General features: G+C 39.3%; 1 pseudogene; it reads left to right on the forward strand.

Annotated features, from left to right (window-relative positions):
• The first annotated feature begins 18477 nt into the window (after positions 1-18477).
• On the forward strand, positions 18478-23095 carry LOC112175507 (annotated as a pseudogene).
• The last annotated feature ends 252 nt before the right edge of the window (positions 23096-23347 follow it).

Consider the following 23347-nt stretch of genomic DNA (forward strand, 5'->3'; position numbering starts at 1 on the left):
GTCTAACACACAGATGTCATCCTCAAATGTAAAAGATGCGTTGTGCTCTTTTCCTTCGACCAAGGTTTATTTTTTGTCACACAAGGTTTTTGTTGTTACTTGGCAAGGTTTTTAGTGAGGCAACAACTCATGCACCATTTCATCTTTGACTTGGCACAAGGGGGAGTGTTAAAGGAAAAACACATTATGTGCCTTCGTCAAAGTGATTGACAGAGAGGGAATCAAGTAATTAGCAATCACCATCAATCAGCATGGATCAAGGACCAATCAGCAGTTAATGTCATCATTGTAATTGATATTTCCCTTGTAATTCACTCCCTATATAAAGGGACTATGAAATGAAATGAGTAGACCAATTCCAATTGTCATTTTACTTTAACATATATATATATATATATATATATATATATCTATATATATATACACACACACACACATCAGATCTTATCCAGAGCGAGGTCTCGCTTTGAAATTTCAGAGTGAGGTTAGGGTTTAGGGTCACTTTTCAGTCGCATATCCACATCTCAACCATTCAGTTTTTAGGTACTAATGTATAGATCATCTGTACAAAATTTCAACAAAATTGATGGTTTTTAAGGTATCTAACTCGCTTAAACCAATGGACGAACAGAATCTGTCCAACCTGAACGGTACTAGCTTTAAGGTAGTTATCAATGCCTTAACGACTATCAATTTGGCTGAAATTTTGCAGAGATAATCTATACATTGGTACCTAGAAACTGAACGGTTGAAATGTGGATATGCGACCGAAAAGTGACCCTAAACCCTAACCTCGCTCTGAAATTTCAAAGCGAGGCCTCGCTCTGAAATTTCAAAGCGAGGCCTCGCTCTGGATAGGATCTGGACACACACACACACACACCCCTCTTCTAATGAGGGATCCTTATTTTTTGCCAACTTGAGAGATAGGCTCCCAGCCCTTGGATCTGTTTTAAGGAGGGTCGACGGCTGAGATCAAGTTGAGTGATTTAACCCTTTCTAACCCCAATTCGTGAACTCGGGTCCGTTCTCAAATTCCCAATTTCTCTTCCTCTCTCTCTCTCTCTATCTCTCGCTCAGAGAATTCACTCGATTTGCATGTCAAGCACATCTCTTGCATCAACTTTTCTAGAAATCAGGTGGGTTTTCTATTTGTAGTGAGTATATGATTTGTTGAGGGAAATAGTTCACTCTTGCCTCTGATTTCAGTTCAACTAAAGCTATATATTTACATTGATATAGCCCATCAATCCAGAGCAATCCTACTGCCATTGATTGGAAGAGATGTTCTCGGAGCCGCAAGGATATGTTCTCTTTGTTTTGCTGATATGATGTTAGGCTATGCAAATTGAAGGTAAAAAACAATAGCTACAATCTATTTCTTACTGATTAATAGAAAATTGAAGTTCACATACTTGCTTTCTGGTTTAGTCTAATATGAGTGTTTGCATGTAACAGCTTGATCAGGAGAAACAAAATGCATACAGATTGAAACTTTCACGGAAGGGTTTCTGTACTTTGATTGAGAAGCTGCTAAAGTTTCCAGCTCCAATGGTGCCCAAACAAGCAATGTAAGGCTCTTGATTCTTCACCCTTGTCTATTTCTGTCATTGAATTTGTACTTGGTATTTTGTTTCATAGATTTTTAGCTATTGATTTACTAAACTGGAAGTTAGTATTCTTTACCACACATTAGTAAGCTGCAAGAATTGTAGTATTGTTTCGTGGTTGGGGATTTGGTGTTTTATTTTTAAACTGCAAGATCATGTGGGGCAGCATAAATCCTCAAATAAAAGTGATTACTGTCAACCCACAACTTGAGAAAGGTATTGTAAAGTTTGTGCTTTCTTAGTGCAGTCCAAAATTACCTGTTGGAATAATTGGGTACTTTGTATTGAATTCTTAAAGCAGGTGAAACTTTAGTGATAGGAGCATTTTAATGCGACGTTTTAACTGCATTTCCCTACATTTTCTGCGTTATTTCCTTAATAAAACTCTGTTTAGGAAAGTTTCCATTCTTTGATTGGGAAAGTTCCTATTTGTAGAAAGTTTCTATTTTTGTAGTTTCTATTTATCATTTTTAGTAAGTTTTCATTTTCGGTAGTTTCTATTTTTCATTTTTGGAAAGTTTCCATTTTCAGTTTAGGAAAGTTGCCATTTTTCATTTTAGGAAAGTTTCTATTTTTCTTATTAGTTTCTATTTTCAGGACCTCCGAGCTCAAAAGTGGAAATGAACTCATAAATGGAAAGAGGAGCTTGCGAACACCAAGGGGAGCAAAGATGAAGAACAATGAGCCACATAAATGAGCAGAAATGAAGAAAAGAAGTTTTCCTGGTCCAACCAGGAAACCCTGCGAAAAGGAGGAAAGCTCACCAATGAAGTTTCCAACGTCACTATAAAAGAAAAATGGAAAAATAAAGTGTTATGACATTGGAAGATGACAAGGCTTGAATGAGAAGCAACAAGGCCCAAGAACTCTCAAGAATGAAGTGGATTTTCGGCAAATGGATAAAAGGCCCATAAAGCCCATACAATTAGGGTTTTTGACGCATGAATAAACCCTAGGGGAGTTTTGCCGTCCAAAATGAAGAGAGAAACAAGGAAGTGGCGTCCAAAAATCAGAAATTAAAAGGAGATTTTCTAGGGAGATTTTCTAGGGCTATTTTTATGGAAATACATCAAGAGATAAACCCTAGAATATCTTTTGCCGTCCAAGCCAAGAGGAAAAGAAGGAATGAGCCGTGAATTAAAGAAGAAACCCTAGAGATTTTGGCAAGATGTCATCCTCTAGAGAGTTTTAAGGGAAGAGAAAAAGGTGGAGACCAAGAAAATCTCAAAAGAAGTCTAGATACATTCCTACATTCCCTAAAGAGTTTTGGCCGAAATTAAATGTCTAAAATCAGAAAATATCTCTATATTTCGGCAAGGATTATTTAGGGAATTAATATTGGAATTTTGTGATTGGTTGCACCACCTCATAGGGCTTATGTGGCAAGAAATCATTGGGGGAAATTATGTGGAGGAAGCAAGCAAATGCCGTGAGGTTCTCTAGGGTTTTGGACGGCTTGGAGACCTAGGGGCCGTCCCCTATATATTCTCACACTTTCTCAACGTGTGGGGGTTCCAAATTCTTTACATTCTACACTTGAGAAAAAAAATCAGAAAACTCTCTAGCTTAGCCGTGATCTTCTCCATCCTCTAGGGCAACCACGAAGTTCAAGCAAGGCCAAGGAAGAAGAAGACAAGCCGTGAACAACATCCATCCTCCACCTTGAAGATTGCTTTCGAAATTCAAGAGACCACATCATCAATTCATTCATCTCATCTTCATCCACGGTGTAATCCGATTCTCCTTGTAACCTTTGCTTTGTAATTCGTTGGTTTGCCTTAGTTGACATTTATGTTTGAACAATGGTTGAATTCTGGAATTTTTATGATTAATTGATATTTTCAGATTCATATATTGCGATTTATGGTTGCTTTTGTGTGAGTGTTTGATTAAATTTGCATGATAGAAATCTTTTGTATATTAATCTTAGATGGTTCGAAACTTTTAGGGTTTTTATATGATTGGTGCTACGAATTTGAGAACATGAATCAACTTTTTGGTTTTGTGTTCTTGAATCAATAAGTAGTAAAGGTTTTGTGCAAAAACCGAATTTAATCAAAGAGAATTGCAATTAGGTGGACTTTTTCATACTAAGTTGCACACTTGAGTTGATAGCCTTTCTAGGTGCTTATTGCGTTGAATATGTTGTGTTTGACTAGCTTTCTAGGGCTTGCATGCATGTTTGATAGGATTAGTCTTTGTGCTTTCACTTAGATTAATTAGCATTGAAAAGTAAAATATGGGAAATTGTTTGCTTTTAACGTTTCACATGATCAACTCCTCTTGCATGACCTTGATGAACAATGTTAGAACTTGAATCGATTTAATCATATATTTCAGTTTTGATCTTTGTTCTTTCATTCCATTTGTATTTTTATGTTTGTGCATTTTAATTGTTTTCTTAGCTTAGTTTTATTTTCGAAAAACCAAAAACAAAATCCCCCCTTTTCGTAAATATGTATATATTTTGTTATATCTTTGTAAATATTATACTTTGTTTTAATTTTAATTGTTTGTTTGTCCCACATTGACAGGTGTACCCTCAATCCCCGGAATAGAACGATCCCTGCTTCTTTATACTACTAATGACATTTCAGGGTTAAATTATGCGCTTGCTTTTGAGCGCATCATTTAGCAAGTCCTTTTCATTCTTGGCTTATGATCCGTTGGATGCGTGCTCAAGAGGATGAAAAAGCCAGCCAAACACCCCTTACCATTGATGTTGTCACTATCAGTTTTCCTATTTGTTGTATAAATACAATTCATGTTTATTTATTATGCAATTCTAGTCTCTTGTTGGTCTGAAGATGGCTATTAATGCTCATTATCAAATGATACTCTGTAGTTGATATTGGAATGTAATATTCTGAACTAATGTGTGTATTTTTAAAAACTTATGAGAAATGTATATGTGATCGTTTATATCTGTCAATTGTATTGGATTTCTGAAACTTATGAGAATGTATTTACAAACATTTGCAAGCAGCCAAGAATATATAGCATATGCAGGGATATACAACAGGTGTGCGATGAATGTCAGCACTATGCAATACATTGTAATAATGTACAAATAACAACATCAGCAAATGCATTGCAAAGTGAACTTTTGCCTTTTTTTTTTCCTTTCCGATGAGAAACTTACAAGGGATGGATAAAACTTTGATCATTGATCTACAGCTATAATAGTACAGCTGTTACAATTGTCTCATTTTGGCTAAAGAAAAAAAGGTATACACAATAGACAAACATGACAGAACCAAAAACCAAATTACTCTATTATGACATAAGATATACACAATAGCTTCAACATTGATATACACGATAGCTATAACATTGATGCTGAGAACCAAAAACCAAAAGACACAATAGCTTCAACATTGATGCTGAGAACTAAAAAGCTAACATTTGCAACAGCTATAACATTGATGATGAGAACCAAAAACCAAAAGATATACAGAATAGCTTCAACATTGATGCTGAAAACCAAAAAGCAAACATTTGTAGCAGCTAATCAAGCACAGCATGTCTCCTATGTCTCTCCAAAATTACTACTGAAAAGAAAACACTTCTTGATCAAGCACAGCAGCAGCTAATCATCCTAACCACAACATGTACATGGGAAAAAGGAATGTATTATTTCTTTCAGAAAAAAAATTTCAGATTGTGCATGGTATAGAGAGGTATTAATATTACCTGTGACGAATAACTATCATTACCTATGTCAGCTTCACTATAATTTTCATTTGTATCAACATCAGCAGATCTAAAAGGGCAAAATAACATAAATTTAGTGACAACACAAACCAAATATTAACAACAAAACATGAAATATATTGAATATATATTCTTACTGATTGAGCTGCATTGGACAATTGAGTTTGTCATGGGTCTGCCCATCTTTGCCACATCCATGACAATGTCTACCGGTACTGTTGCATTTTCCATTTGCCTTCTCTTTTTCTCTCTTAATTTTTAGCCCTTCCTTTTGTCTTAACTTCATCTGGTTCTCGAAAACTTGCATTCTGGTTTGAACTTCTTTTTGCACAAGGCTCCACACCTTCATTGCTATTATTGGCAAGTAGTGGCTTAATCTTGTCAATCAAAGAATCCATTGTTTCACGAAACAATTGACTTGCTTCTTCACTTAAGACGACGCTATCAATTACATGTGAATATTGCTGGAACAGTAGACCACGTTTTTCAAGTAACGACTTCCTAACAGTTATCTCCATGTCAATCTTGTCCATCACAACCTCAGATCTTGCAGATTTTGTCCATGTTTTCAAAATGTATTGATCTGGCAATTTATGAACTTGACGCCTTTTGTATAAGTACGCTAGAACATGTATACGTGGGACTCCTGCACTCTCAAACAATTTGCAGCTACATGAGGTAAAATCTTTTGATTTGTCATACATAATGACTCTGGCTCTTCCATCCTCATGATCTTGACGCATAACCTTAAGTATACAATTAGTTACATCCTCCTTTGTGACCTCAAGATTGTAACTGTAGCTTTCCCACAACTGATGTTGAAATATGTAATAATACTTCCGTGTATAAATATCAGCCATTTGCTTTTCCATCATAATGGGGCACTTAAATCTAGGCTTCTCATTGATGTCAATATGATCTGAAATCAACTCCTCATGTCGTTTGTGTAAAAGACCCCAACTAAACTAAACCATGAAGTCCACTATAGAATTTTTATCAGAAACATAATCCTTAAAAAAGGAATATGCACTTTCTGCTCGTTGACTACTTGACATGCCAGCTGAGAAAACAGGTTCATATAGGCTGACACCCATCTAAACCGAATTTCATAAATTGATTGCAGCCACTTATGTCCACTTAATCCACTTTTTGCAAGAACTGATTTCCATTTGAAGTCAAACTCCTCTGCATCTTAGATGAGTAAATGCAATTTCTGAATTCATCATAGTGATCTCTGTATTTGATTGCATCAAGCTTCTCATAAAACTTTCTCAAGATATGCCAGCCACAATATCTGTGAAATGTGTCTGGGAGGACTTTAGAAATAGCTTTTTCCATGGCTGGATCTTGATCAGTAATAATCATTTTAGGAGGACTCCCTGACATAGCATTCAAAAATTCTTTCAACAACCACACAAACGAATATGTAGTCTCGTCACTTAAGAATGCAACTCCAAACACAATTGTCTGACCATGGCTATTTATCCCCATCAATGGTGCAAAAATCAAACTATACCGATTGGTTTGGTATGTAGTGTCAAAGATAATCACATCACCATAAAGCTTATACGACTGTCTCGAAATTGCATCAGCCCAAAAACAATGAGTAATCCTATTTTCAACATTTGCCTTTATTGTGGGAAAAAAAAAAAACCGGAATTTTTTTCTTGCTCTAGCAGAAAGTAGTCATGCAACATTTCTCCATCATACCCTTTTGTCTCTTTACGCTTATCCCTTTCAAGATTGTACAAATCTTGTTTTGTAACCAATGTACTGAAATCCTCCTGCTTGCACTCCAAGAATGTCAAATTGCTGGTGTGTGGGTTTGTTTACCATGGATAGTTGTTCCCATAATGATCTCTGAGCTTTAGTAAGTCGACGATTGGACTTTAGCAAGTGGAGTCTTTTTGGACTTGTCATAGGATGAGTGTGACCCTCATCAAATATATTGACTACAAATCCACCATACTTGTCTCTACCAATTATCATTCTTGCCTTACAGTCCTCCCTTAATACACCACGAATCCTTTTCTCATCACCAGTCAATTCGCTAGGACTATATTCTTGTCTATTGCAAAAAAACTCTTTTCTTATAAACTCATTAGTTGCTCTGCTCCTTCTATTGGAACCAATTCGTACAACAAACCCAGATGCAGATGCATAATTGGTATAAAAAAACATGTGCCTCTTCCCATGTTTTAAATTGATGACCCTTGAAGGGTTTAAGCTCATTCCTCACTTGAGGATAGAAAGCTGAAGTAGAGACATTTTCTTGTGACTGAGGGATAGCTTGAATAGGTTCAGTTTCCATTTCCACATGTACAATAATCCCATTAGGCTCCATTTCTGCAGGTACAACCATCTCATATCAATTACAAAATGCCACAACACATATAGCAAAACTAAAAGTTTTCATTAAACTAATGAATGCAAAGCCAATTTCAAATGAATGAATGCAAAGCTGTTTTCAAATTGATGCAAAGTCATGAAACTAAACACATGGAGCAGGACTAAAATTTTCTATAGAGACTTTAGAGTGCAATTAATCCAAATTTTAAGAGTCTTGTTTCCAGCGTAAGCTCAAAGCACAGAACTTGCCTCAAAACATACAAAAGCCGAAGAGTTTCCGGTCCTCCATATTAATCAAATCAAATTCCCATATAAACTCAAAAAGTTTAATTCTTTTCAAATAGATAATCTGACAGGACCCGACCCAGATTTCACCCTGAAATACGAGGTGGCCCTGCGGGGCCCACCTTAGAAGAAATTCTTCCAAAAATTTGGCAGAACTTCCCCTAAAATGGACTACCCAAAACCTGTAGAAAGGAAATTTACACTTCTAAGTCATTCATCCTTATTCTCCTGGAGCCACCCTGCTCCCCAAATCACAACATCATCCAATTCACATAACACAAAACACAACTTGAATAACATTAATCCCACAGGTAATCAGAGCAATTCTAATAGAAAGGTAAATAAGGAAAACCTAATTCAAAGGCAAACGCGGAAGCCCTGCAGTTGACTATGCCTCAACTCCATGTACGCCCGACCTCAACTAATTTTGCCTGCAAACTGGGCATTTGAAACCGAAGGGCCCAGGGGAAAGTAGACGAAAAACGTTAGCGTGAGTGGACAAAAATAAACAATTTTAAAAGAAAAGAAATTCAGACTTTCCCACATTTATTTCATTAAAAACCTATGCATGCAACAATTAGAAAACACAATTAGCTTTAAATCTGAGGAGTTCAAACGATAAACCGACTAGCCTCGCTAGTCACAACATTCGAAAAGATATATCGTAAAACTGAAATCTCATTTCTCAAGAAGATAAGACTAGCCCCGTTGGCTATAGTGAAAATCGGACTAGCCCCGCTGGTCAAGCAACGATAAGAAAAGATTGAAACTCCGATACTCAAGAAATAAGACCAGCCCCGCTGGTTAAACGGAAAATCGGACTAGCCCCGCTAGTCAAGAATATAATGAGTAGGGGAAGATGATAGCCATACGAGTGAGCCTCCCAGGCTCGAGTGATAGCCTCCCAGGCTAAAGTACTCCCATTACTCCCGTAATATACCCTTACGCCACTATGTGTAGCGATAGGATACTGGGCTTGAGAATTACTGTGACAGAGACAGTAACCAGCGCCACAAAGGCGGAGGGCTTCGGTGATCCCATCACCTCACCACAAAGGCGGAAGATCAATGCTAGCAATGATAATAGTCACCCAAAGTATGGCAACAGAAATCCGAAAACCAAGTAAATCCATAAATACATAAGGCTTCCCCATCTCTCGTAAAAGAATTTCCAATGACGTATCTCACACGCCAAGATAATCTCAAATTCAAATAAATAGGAAGAAAATAATAATAAGCATGTTTTCCGTAAACCAAAACAAAACCAATTTCAAAATCATCATCAAGGCATTCCCAATGCCAAAACCGAAGTCGATAAATAAATAAGGAATATAACTCCATCGAAATCCCATTTCAAAAATCCTTTAAAAGTCTCAAATCGAAATAGATTATAATTAAGGGTATAATTCCGGAAATCACCTCGGAAATAAATAATTCATCAAATAAAATTATAAATCATAAGCAACTTCGGAAACGAATCATTATCAAAAGTAATTATATGAGATAAAATGAAATCAATCTCCGAAATCAAATCACATGCTCGAAATGTAAAATGATAAATAATTTGAGCATAATCAAGGAATAAATGCATGCATCATTTACTTAAAAACAAAAGTCCACTCACAATACTATTCCGACGATCACGTATACGAGTTCCTTCATCGAGCCAGAGCTCGGTACGTCGCCCTGTACACGATTATATTCCGTAAGCGATAATTCGACAATTTAATACGAATCCCATAATCAAACCTTCACCAATCAACTCTCCACTTGTTCTCGGATTCAACCCAAATTTTACCTCTAATACTAATTCATTATCTTAAAGGTTCCAAGTCAGAACCGAGAGATATCCGATGGTCGGATTCTCGTAATTCGATAATCAAAACCCTAAACTTCAAAATTCATAATTAATTCCAAGTTTCTCCAAAAATTACCAAACTTCACATACAAGCTCTACACAATTTATAGGATTTAATGGGCTAAAAACTGGAATTAAAACACTGCCCTACACGTCTCCACGCGCCACCAACAGTGGCAGCACGTGGGCCCCACGCGCCACTGGTAACCACCTCCGATGGCCACCAAAATTTGGCAGCACCATCTACTCAACAAACCCAACCTCTTTCTCAACTACAACAAGTTCCAATTTTACCTGGAAGAGATCCAATTTGGCCGTTGAACACAAGCCCAGAAAACCCAAGAACCCTAGAATTGGGTTCTCCTTGATTCTCCTTCTACACTGCAAATCGTGGCTCAAGGCTAGGGGCAAAAACCGCGCCTTCGACAGTTGTTTGGTGGCCGGAAATGGCAGAAATGGCCGGAAATTGCCGGAAAACGTCAATTGCTACAGTAAACTTCTAAGCTTCAAATCGTGCTTCTTCGGCCAAATTGTGACAACCCACGACCACCAGCATGTAGAGAAGGAGGAGGCGAGTCGGCAGCCACCAGGGTCTCGCCGATTGATGGCCGAACGACGGCAAATCGAAGGAGAAAGGGAAGAGGGCCGACGCGGGGAGAAAGAGGAAAGAGAGAGAAAATCTCCGGGGGGGGGGGGGGGTAGGTTTCCGAAAATGGAAACCTACCACAGTAACTTTCCCCATATATAGAAAGTTACCATGAACAGTAGCTGTGAACAGTAACTTTAATCTTTCGCTTATAACTTTCACGTACGAACTCCGATTTTTACGTACCACATATGCACGCGCTCGGTTTAACGTCCTCTACAACTTTCATGAAGAAAACTTTCTCAAATTTTGACCCAAAAAAAAGGTCAATAATTTAGGGCCACTAAAGCTACCGAAAAAAAAAAGTAAAGGTAAAACAAATTGTCGTTTACTGTCCAAATGACTAGTAAACCGGTGAATTTAGATTCGGGACGTTATAATCTCCCCTCCTTATAAAAATTTCGTCCTCGAAATTTCATACCGCTGAGGAGTACACACCAACTCGAAGTACACATTATTAACACACCAATCTCACTACAGTGGGGATGGTAAGGCTTTAACAATCCATAGAGTCTCCGACCATCCCAACTACTCCAGCAAGTCACAACAGGTATATAGCTCAGATAGCACAAGATATTGACATCACAAGTCATTCGGTTGGAAAGAGGTATCCATAATCTTTTCATATAACTTGTATGGTGAAGATCCACTCTGTTCACCAATAATGTGGTGATAACCACTAGGTGATCACTGTTAACCACAAGCCCAAGACAAGTAGTTCCTTAGCTACCACAAAAACAACACTTATTTAATATAATTACTGCTTCAACAATAACAATTTCAAAGACCATACTATGCGAACAAATATTGCACCACAATTTCTCAAACGCTGCCTACCTCACAAATTAAATCATAGGAAACTGAGGGTTCACACTCCTGCTGTCAATTTAATTTCCAATAAATCGTGGGTATATGCCCAGGCATGGAATTCAAGGAATATTGGGTTGTGTGCAATTCACCCCAAATCTTTCCTTGAAAAACAATTCAAGCTAAACAAGAAATAATGAGATCCGAAATTTCAACCTTGACCACTCCTCCTTTAAATACTCATAACCTGAGATACCAAAGTCTGAAAGGAGTGTAAACTAGAAAATTCATTTCAATTGTTAGCTCAGATAACACATGGTACTGGCGTCACAAACCACCCTATTAAAATTATAGCATTCAAAACTTCCTCATAAAAATCGCTTAGTGAAAAACCAACCCATTCACCATCAATATTGTGATAACCACAAGATGGTCATTGCTAGTCAACAATTCCAAAACAAATGACTTCCTTGTTTGTTTGTGCCTGAATTCCTAATCGAAGGTCGTTCACATAAAGGTCCCCTAGTTGTCAACACACAAAGGTTAACCTCGAACGAACCCACAAGTTCTTAATCAAGTAGGTTATGGGGCCACTACACTTCCGCTGCGCTACTCTGACACCTGACAAAAATCATTGGTCCAGCCATGAGATGACGTTCTGAGTCGACTAGGAAAATTCATTTGATAGCTACCTTGCTAGCCACATTTATAACACCTCACTCGAAAACTTTTATAAATACAATAATGTGAAAAACTTTTCTAAATCAAAGGTGTCTCAAAAGATTTACTGGTTACCAATGTCTCCATTCAAAACTGCTACTATTTCTCACCAGTTAGTACTCACTTAACTACCACGTCATGTACCAAGTCTTCAGAAATCCAGTGCAAGCAAGAATTATAACTACCAACTCTACTCCAGCTTAACGAATTAAATCCGGAAGAAGATGCATCACACTCAAGTTGTTCTTAGCCGAGACTACACTTCTTTAATAGTCATAGATCTGAAGTATAGTTGAGTCCATGTCGTTCTCGTTGATCTCTATTGCCCCCAAATTTTAATCTTAATTCATATACTCAGGTAATTCTAACTACCGAGGGCACCACAATCTGAATTATCAGATACTAGACTCGAATTTGATCAGTCCAACATAAAATAGCTTTCTTAATCAGCTAGGAAGGCACTCTCTTTTATAACTACTCCACCCCGCTCAGGTAGAACGTCTCTAACAACATTAGTAGATGTTCCAAATATGATCCAAGAGTTGACCAACTAGATTAGAAAATCAATACTTGAAATGAACGATTCTCAAACTGAAACCTTGCCGGGCATAATAATTTGATCGATTCCATAGCAACCCCGCCAAACTCAATCATTCCAAAAGAACGGTTTACCTCCATTCGTGGCTGAAAAACCTTATGTTTGAAGCAACCTGTAAATGGTTCGATAAGTAAGCAAAAGTGCATCGTGTTACGTGAGCGTAGAGCACCTCAAATACTGCAGAGAAGAAAATCGACTCGTGAATTAAGAAAAGAGATATTGAAGCAACGACATAATCCACAAACAGGAAAGAAATTCTTTCATAGTCCCCAAAAGACTTATCGAGAAATCCGTCATTGAATGCTACCGGAATCCCGAAACTTGTTGACTAGCGTCGCCCCGCAAGTAAAACTACTACCAACCTTCGCTATAACTTATAGATTTTAAACTAAGATCATAACCACATCGCATAGTACTTCCACTTGAATTACTATGGACACCCCGTGGGGTCCCTACGACCATTTCTTGATCCCAAGTACAACAATTTCGCCCAAATGGATATCCAATGACACTTAATAGTACCCTCATGCGCGACAAAACAATCGTAGCCGTCGTAAGACGATCCGAATGTCCTTGATTTCTGAAACCTTTCAAAACCTCAATACTCCCTTTTGTGCTTTTAATCGGTTCCAACTTCCAACTTTCGCTACATAGTTCATCCTCCGCTGACAACAACACTAGTTTTTTTAAGATGAAGGACACTCGTCCAACATCTCGTATCACCTCCAGCGATACCAAGATTCGAAAGTGGTCCCACCACCTAACAATCAAAATCCAAGTTCAACCCATAAGGGGTTTAGCTCAAAATGTAACTTAGGACTCTGGTCAAATATGACTTGAAAAACTTCCTGAACCAGCTGGGAAAACCTACGTCCTTAGAGTTACCCTACTTACTACTCTTATAAAATCTCAACCATTCAATCCATCAATTGCTCCATCAAAAACTTACTACATTTCAATTCCAATGACTCCCCGATTCGGAAATCGAATCAAACTCCGTATCACATGTTAATTCCGTTTGGACTTCCAAGAACACCCAACTATGTCACTATCACTATCCCCCAAATTTATGTACAACCGTTTCACTCATAAATGGATAAGCAAAGGCATCCATTTGCATAATACCACGTACGAGGAGTTGATTCCAACTCTCCCAATTATTTACCGACCAAAGTCGTAACTCTACTATAAAACCTTAAGCATTCTTCCGATTTCTCGAACTTCAAGCACATGTCAACTTCAAAAGCCCACTCTTGTTCATCTCCCTACTCGTTACCATCCAAGACTCAGGAAGACAAAATTATAAGTTGTGGTATCTAAAATCAATTTCTTTTATTCCGAGCAAAACTATGCTCATACATCTTGGTTAGATCAACGACCCAAACCAACAATTTTTTTAAAAAAATCTCCTTCTACTTACAATTCTCATTTACTGTTATCACTTCCTACTTATCAACATCAGTGACCATAGCCACTTGAAAACGTAGCTTCTAGCCATAACAACCCAAAATATTTCTTCAATTTTCCCTATTGTCTATCGGAGGGTGATGCGTACATGACGCCAACATAAGGTGTCCAGTTATGATACATTTCAATCTGGATTCTCTATAATTGATTTCCAACAATGAGATTCACAAAAAATCTCATTAATATTCCATATGCTGCTTACAGGGCCGATCGTACCAAGTAACACATTCTCCAAAACTCGGTTCAAGGTCAGAACCATCATTATTACTAATTTCAATTCTAACAACAATCCTGATTCTGAAAGAATTATAGTACTCAGCGACAGCCCAAAACAATGGTCGCTTATCTCTAACCATCAGGTACAAAATCAAACTCCGATCTCGCACCATAACCCTTGGCCCAACAAACTTTTTGGCATCGAGGAAGATATACCCACAACATTTCCTCGAATCATATTTCATACTACAACTCGAATTTGTAGAGTAGCCTTACTCTACCATTACCAGGGGAAGGTGCATGACATGTACTCAATCCGATACGTAGTGAAATCCTGATGAAGTCGGCGTACAGGAGGCATAGATCCTAAAGGAAAACCACTAGACATGTACTGTACACACTTGATGAGTACAGCAGCACCGAAGAGCATATGATGGGGAACCGCTGCAGTCGGGCCATCACTCGGGAGGTACTGAGTAACGTCAAGCATATACTGTAACAAGATATGAACAAGTCTACAGAATCTGACAACCTAATGCTCTGATACCAACTGACAGGACCCGACCCAAATTTACCCTGAAATCCGAGGTGGCCTTGCGGGGCCCGCCTTAGAAGAAATTCTTCCAAAAATTTGGCAGAACTTCCCTTAAAATGGACTACCCAAAACCTGTAGAAAGGAAATTTACACTTCTAAGTCATTCATCCTTATTCTCCTGGAGCCACCCTGCTCCCCAAATCACAACATCGTCCAATTCACATAACACAAAACACGACTTGAATAACATTAATCCCACAGGTAATCAGAGCAATTCTAATAGAAAGGTAAATAAGGAAAACCTAATTCAAAGGCAAAAGCGGAAGTCGTACAGTTGACTATGCCTCAACTCCATGTACGCCCGACCTCAACTAATTTTGCCAGCAAACTGGGCATTTGAAACCGAAGGGCCCAGGGGAAAGTAGACGAAAAACGTTAGCGTGAGTGGACAAAAACAAACAATTTTAAAAGAAAAGAAATTCATACTTTCCCACATTTATTTCATTAAAAACCGATGCATGCAACAATTAGAAAACACAATTAGCTTTAAATCCGAGGAGTTCAAACGATAAACCGACTAGCCTCGCTAGTCACAACATTCGAAAAGATATATCGTAAAACTGAAATCTCATTTCTCAAGAAGATAAGACTAGCCCCGTTGGCTATAGTGAAAATCAGACTAGCCCCGCTGGTCAAGCAACGATAAGAAAAGATTGAAACTCCGATACTCAAGAAATAAGACCAGCCCCGCTGGTTAAACGGAAAATCGGACTAGCCCCGCTAGTCAAGAATATAATGAGTAGGGGAAGATGATAGCCATACGAGTGAGCCTCCCAGGCTCAGGTGATAGCCTCCCAGGCTAAAGAACTCCCATTACTCCCGTAATATACCCTTACGCCACTATGTGTAGCGATAGGATACTGGGCTTGAGAATTACTGTGACAGAGACAGTAACCAGCGCCACAAAGGCGGAGGGCTTCGGTGATCCCATCACCTCACCACAAAGGCGGAAGATCAATGCTAGCAATGATAATAGTCACCCAAAGTATGGCAACAGAAATCCGAAAACCAAGTAAATCCATAAATACATAAGGCTTCCCCATCTCTCGTAAAAGAATTTCCAATGACGTATCCCACACGCCAAGATAATCTCAAATTCAAATAAATAGGAAGAAAATAATAATAAGCATGTTTTCCGTAAACCAAAACAAAACCAATTTCAAAATCATCATCAAGGCATTCCCAATGCCAAAACCGAAGTCGATAAATAAATAAGGAATATAACTCCATCGAAATCCCATTTCGAAAATCCTTTAAAAGTCTCAAATCGAAATAGATTATAATTAAGGGTATAATTCCGGAAATCAGCTCGGAAATAAATAATTCATCAAATAAAATTATAAATCATAAGCAACTTCGGAAACGAATCATTATCGAAAGTAATTATATGAGATAAAACGAAATCAATCTCCGAAATCAAATCACATGCTCGAAATGTAAAATGATAAATAATTAGAGCATAATCAAGGAATAAATGCATGCATCATTTACTTAAAAACAAAAGTCCACTCACAGTACTATTCCAACGATCACGTATACGAGTTCCTTCATCGAGCCAGAGCTCGGTACGTCGCCCTGTACACGATTATATTCCGTAAGTGATAATTCGACAATTTAATACGAATCCCATAATCAAACCTTCACCAATCAACTCTCCACTTGTTCTCGGATTCAACCCAAATTTTACCTCTAATACTAATTCATTATCTTAAAGGTTCCAAGTCAGAACCGAGAGATATCCGATGGTCGGATTCTCGTAATTCGATAATCGAAACCCTAAACTTCAAAATTCATAATTAATTCCAAGTTTCTCCAAAAATTACCAAACTTCACATACAAGCTCTACACAATTTATAGGATTTAATGGGCTAAAAACTGAAATTAAAACACTGCCCTACACGTCTCCACGCGCCACCAACAGTGGCAGCGCGTGGGCCCCACGCGCCATCGGCAACCACCTCCGATGGCCACCAAAATTTGGCAGCACCATCTACTCAACAAACCCAACATCTTTCTCAACTACAACAAGTTCCAATTTTACCTGGAAGAGATCCAATTTGGCCGTTGAACACAAGCCCAGAAAACCCAAGAACCCTAGAATCGGGTTCTCCTTGATTCTCCTTCTACACTGCAAATCGTGGCTCAAGGCTAGGGGCAAAAACCGCGCCTTCGACAGTGGTTTGGTGGCCGGAAATGGCCGGAAATTGCCTGAAAACGTCAACTGCTACAGTAAACTTCTAAGCTTCAAATCGTGCTTCTCCGGCCAAATCGTGACAACCCACGACCACCAACATGTAGAGAAGGAGGAGGCGAGTCGGCAGCCACCAGGGTCTCGCCGATTGATGGCCGGACGACGGCAAATCGAAGGAGAAAGGGAAGAGGGCCGACGCGGGGAGAAAGAGGAAAGAGAGAGAAAATCTCGGGGGGGGGGGGGTAGGTTTCCGAAAACCACAGTAACTTTCCATATATATAGAAAGTTACCATGAACAGTAACCGTGAACAGTAACTTTAATCTTTCGCTTATAACTTTCACGTACGAACTCCGATTTTTACGTACCACATATGCACACGCTCGGTTTAACGTCCTCTACAACTTTCATGAAGAAAACTTTCTCAAATTTTGACCCGAACAAAAGGTCAACAATTTAGGGCCACTAAAGCTACCGAAAAAAAAGAGTAAAGGTAAAACAAATTGTCGTTTACTGTCCAAATGACTAGTAAACCGGTGAATTTAGATTCGGGACGTTATACAATCAAAGATAAAGAGTGAATTAATGACAAAAATTAGAACAACAAAATAACAAATGTGGATAAACCCATAAAATTGAGCATCAAACAAGCATCAGAACAGAGGTCTCTTATGGGGATAAATAACCATAAGAGGTCTCTTATGATTCAGAAGCAATTCCTGTAGAATAGAGGTCTCTTATTAGAAAAGAAATACCATAGCAGAAGAAGAGCCATACCGGATTTGTCTAAGAAAGTAAACATCAGGATACCACAAGCCTTTGTTTCTTTGACGCTTTCTATCTCTCTCTCTTGAGCGGACTCTTTGAACTTCTCTCACTCCGCTTCCCTCTCTTCTCTTAGCGCCAAATCGAAATAATTGAGTTCCAGTTTCGCGGTACATCACGAATTGGGGTTAGAAAGGGTTAAATCACTCAACTTGATCTCAGCCGTCGAACATCATTAAAACAGATCCAAGGGCTGGGAGCCTATCCCTCAAGTTGGCAAAAAACTAAGGATCCCTCATTGGAAGGGAGCTGTATTTATAACACATACACACACATGTTTTATATATATATATATATATATATAATAGTTTATGGACTTTTACTGGTCGGGCCTAGCAGGTTTTTGACGAGCTGGGCCGGGTTTCAAACCTCTAAACCAAGTCCGGACCTCTATCTAGAGGGCCGGGCCTGTAGCGGGCTTTTTGATGGATCGGGCCGGGCTTTTAGTCATTCAGGCCGGTAGGCTTCCATCGACTCACTTGATCCGCGGGCTATTGGTGAGGCCTAGAGGAAGAAGATACGTGGGGGCACTGAGCAGGCACAGCCAAGGAACCCAGTGTCTGGTGTTACTGTGTTAGAACATGCGCGGGGGCCGTCCGCTGTCCGTGGTCACACTACACGTGTTGCCACAGCATCCGCCTCCTTCTCGCTCCACCATATATCTCTACCCAACTCTTTTTCTCTTCTCTTCTGTAGTTCTGTTCTTACTGCTTCCGCGTCCTAAGCCGGATCGTTCTCTCTCTCACACTTTCCTTAAACCTTTCAACTTACTATAAGGTTTACTCACTTTACTGTCTCTCTCTCTCTCTGCATTCCTTCTCATACTTCCCTGCAGCTATGGACATCCGCCGTCGGCCCCCAAACCGCCTCGTCCGACGGCCGTTAATGGTGGGACCCACTCGCACCAGCACCGTCGAAATGAGAAAGCTTCTACCTCTTCTTCTTCTTCATCATCATCATCCGGAGGCGGCCCGAAAGCGTCCGACGCGCTGCCGCTGCCACTGTATTTGACGAACGCCGTCTTCTTCACTCTCTTCTTCTCCGTCGCCTACTACCTCCTCCACCGCTGGCGCGACAAGATCCGAACGTCCACGCCGCTCCACGTAGTCAACCTCTCCGAACTCGCCGCCATTGTTACCCTCATCGCCTCCTTCATCTACCTCCTCGGCTTCTTCGGCATCGACTTCGTCCAGTCCTTCATCTCACGCGCCTCCCACTACGACGACGCCTGGGACGACGACGACATCGAAGAAGAAGAAGTCCTCATCGACTCCTCCCGCTGCTGCCCTCCCCCGGCCAAACCCAAATTCGCCGACGCCGACCCCGCATTGTGCTCCGAGGAGGACGAGGAGATCATCCAGGCCGTTCTAAACGGCGCCGTTCCGTCTTACTCTCTCGAATCGAAGCTCGGCGACTGCAAGAGAGCGGCGGCGATTCGGCGCGAGTGGCTTCAGAGAACGACCGGGAGGTCACTGCAGGGTTTGCCTCTCGAAGGATTCGATTACGACTCCATTCTCGGGCAGTGCTGCGAGTCGCCGGTCGGATACGTGCAGATTCCGGTGGGAATAGCCGGGCCGTTGTTGCTGGACGGGTTTGAGTACATGGTGCCAATGGCGACGACGGAGGGGTGCTTGGTGGCGAGCATGAACAGAGGTTGCAAGGCCATTCACCTCTCCGGTGGGGCCGACTCCCAGGTGTATAGGGACGGCATGACCAGAGCGCCGGTGGTCAAGTTTGGCTCTGCCGTTAGAGCTTGCGAGCTCTTCTACTACTTGGAGAACCGTGTCAATTTCGATACTCTCGCCGTCGTTTTCAATAGGTCCGCTCCTTCTTCTCTTTTATTATTATTATTCTTTTGTTTTGTTGCTCAATTTCAATTGTACTTTACTTCGGTGTTGGAATTTTCTGAGTTCTTCGACGGCACGTTCGATTGGATTTTTATGCATGGTTTGAGTGATGTTATTTTTTTAATGCATGGATGGAATAATCAATTTTGAATTTGGATTCAGAATGGGAAACTGTAAGAAATGTTAGATAGATAAAGGGAGTAGTTTTCTTACTAGGCTCATTTACATGGTGAAAGAGGGTGGGTGTATAAGTTGCAAGGCTTTCTATTGACATGTTTTACTTGGATGCAGATCAAGTCGATTTGCAAGGCTACAAAGCATATTTCCTTCGCTTTCCGGGATGACGCTGCACATAAGATTTAACTGCAGCACAGGTGATGCCATGGGGATGAACATGGTCTCCAAAGGGGTTCAGAATGTCCTTGATTTTCTGCAAAACGACTTTCCTGATATGGAGGTTATCGGCGTATCTGGTCAGTTCTTCCTTCTTATTTCGCACGCAACCATCTGGCCTTTTTTTTTTGGATAAATAGTGTCTGGCATACTAGTTGGTGAACTTTGCTCTGCATATCTTTTAAATTTATAGTACCAATTGTCGGTTTCAGTTTATAACTTGTGTTTGTTTCTGCTCATTGTACTTATTGTTATAATACATAGTTGACAAGGAACTTGGGTGCATTGGTTTTCAGTTGTCCTCCACACTTTTACTGGTTCTGTGATCCTTTTACTGGCAGAAAAAAAGAAAAAATCATTAGTTGGTCACTGCATCTCTTTGAATAATTGATCTCTTGATATCTATTAATTTCAGCTTCTGTCTGAATTTATGGTTATCAACTTTGAAATGCTCATAAAGAGTAAATTCCAGAATACTTTGTAATCGGTAACTTGTGAGCTAATTTTGATATTATAGAATTGAGTATATTCTGAATTGTTTTCTTCCTTGGTTTTCTACTTTTCATCCCCCCTTTGATTTGAGCAGTCGTCAAGTAATTTCTTCCTCCAAGTCACCTCCCTTTTCTTGCTGTTGGACCTTTAGGAATGTTCTATATGGTTGAAAAAGATAAAGCTAGCCAAACAGAACATGTGTGTGTGTGTGTATAATCTATAGATCCCTTCCCCTTTCTTACTTCTGCAGCTTATGAATGTCTGTCTGGAAGAAGTAAAACACAGCTAAGCTAAATTTGATACTGTTTATTAAGTATGTTTTGGCCAAAAAGTGCCCTATGGAGCTTGAACTAGAAAGCTTTTAGGTAACAGATATTGGACACCTTTGGTTCCTCACTGGCTTACCATATTCTCTTTTCTCGAGTCATTAAATTGTTATATCCATTTAGGCGTTTGAAGAAACATATACCATAACATACTACTTCAACCAGATTACGCCTTTAACTAACAACTTAATAGCTTACAGCAACTTTGATTCTAGCTTAATCTCATTATAAAGGATTCAACTCTTTCTTAAGAAACATTACTATCTAAAGCCTCTGGTTAACTGTGACCTTTCTAGAATTTAAGTGATCTGCAATTCTGCACAATGATTTTTTTTTATTTATTTTTTTTAGACAAGATTAGAAGGCATATATATAGCAGTTAAAATGCTACAGGATCTGCTCGAGTTTTCTCTCTTCCATAGGGATATAGTGTATGGATTATACACTCTTTTAAGTTATGATTAACTTAAGAGTGTGGTTCTGTTTTATGGAAAAGGCTTTAATAATCAGAATGTACTGGCCATGGAAACATGGATAATCTGTACAGAAATATTATTCCCAATTAACATTGGGGCTTTTAAGATAGTTGGGCACATCCCACTATGTTCTGGTTGTGTATTGCTCTAGTGCAAGGTCATTGTGTTGATTGATATTTTGATGAAAATAGCATGAATTGACTGCTAAGTTTTTGTGAATAATCAGCGTCATGCTATCTATTGGTTAAGGTCATTTATGTAAATCTTGAAACGAACATGAACAAAGTCTATTCTAATTCCTACAGACATAGTTTTTCAAGAAACATGATCATTTATGCAAACTTCTTTCCCTAAGTTAGAATGATATATGTATTGGATGTAGCAATATCAATGATTGTGTGACTCGTGTCAATCTGTTTATGTAACATTACATCATTTTTGGTCAGGCACTTATTACATGCTTATTTGGATATTACCCAAGTCATTTTTCATTTGTGGTTAAATAATTTTCTGTCAATTTTGGCTTAAGTAAGTGTTTTTTTGTAAGTCAATCAGCATGGAGTTCACTGTGTTACTTGATTGGCACAGGAAATTTTTGTTCAGACAAGAAACCTGCTGCTGTAAACTGGATTCTAGGCCGTGGCAAATCAGTTGTTTGCGAGTCAGTAATCAAGGAAGAGGTGGTCAAAGAAGTGTTGAAAACGAGCGTGTCTAAGCTGGTACAACTCCATCTGAACAAGAACTTTGTAGGTTCTGCTATGGCCGGATCTGTTGGTGGGTATAATGCCCATGCCAGCAACATTGTATCTGCAATCTTTATAGCCACCGGCCAAGATCCTGCACAGAATGTTGAGAGTTCTCACTGTCTAACGAATATTGTATCCATCAATGACGAGAAGGACATCCATGCTTCTGTCACAATGCCTTGCATTGAGGTAAATGAATATTGTGCGCTTAATTATACTACAGTTTAACAGTGATCACTGAGTCCGAACTTGTTGAACTTTTGTTTGTCAGGTGGGTACAGTTGGAGGTGGGACTCAACTTGCATCTCAATCTGCTTGCTTAAATATGCTTGGTGTAAAAGGTGCAAGCCAAGGATCACCTGGATCAAACTCAAGGCAGTTGGCCACCATTATAGCCGGTTCAGTACTGGCCGGAGAACTCAGCCTCCTGTCTGCCATGGCGGCTGGTGATGTTGTCAAGAGTCACATGAAATACAATAGATCCAGCAAAGATATATCCAATGCTGCATCTTGAAAAGTATAAAGTTACAAAACAAGGGTGCTCATGCCACATTCGGGAAGGGTCTAGAAATTAAAGGGAAAAAGATGCTGAGAGAGACCCAACGGAAAATAGCAATTTGCTGGTAGCTGTAGTGCTTTGCCCTTATATGAACTGTTAAGGGGATGCTGAAAAATTGACAAGCTTGCTTGCTTGGTCTCTAGCCTCTCCTTTGCTAAACCTTGATCTTGGAGTAACCCCACCAAATATATCTGTGGCCTCTGCTATGTCTTTGTTCTCACGTCGCCATTTTTTATTTATTTAATTATTTAATTAATTTATTATTGCTACTATTTTTTTTTTCTTGTCAGAATGTTATTGTTCTTTTTACGTTGACGATGATAGTAATCTATTCTTGGACCTTGGTGATGATTATTGTAAATTTGTATCATATACACAGTTGGACCTGTTAGCCTCTTTGTTTTTTTTTTGGTTTTTGGTTTTCTTGTTTTTTTCGTTCAGTTGTCGTGAAATCCGAATCCATTGAAGAAGGCACAAGGCCAACATAAATCATAGTTGGTAAGGAGAAGCCAAGATATGAAAAAACAAACTAAGAAGTAAGAACCAAGTCAAATGTTAGGAAATGCCAGTTTTACAAGCACGCACTGCAATTAGGTCTAAGAACAATGAAAATACCAAACAACCAAATTG

The sequence above is a fragment of the Rosa chinensis genome, chromosome 7 (genome assembly GCF_002994745.2).
Source record: "Rosa chinensis cultivar Old Blush chromosome 7, RchiOBHm-V2, whole genome shotgun sequence".
Taxonomy (NCBI): Eukaryota; Viridiplantae; Streptophyta; class Magnoliopsida; order Rosales; family Rosaceae; genus Rosa; species Rosa chinensis.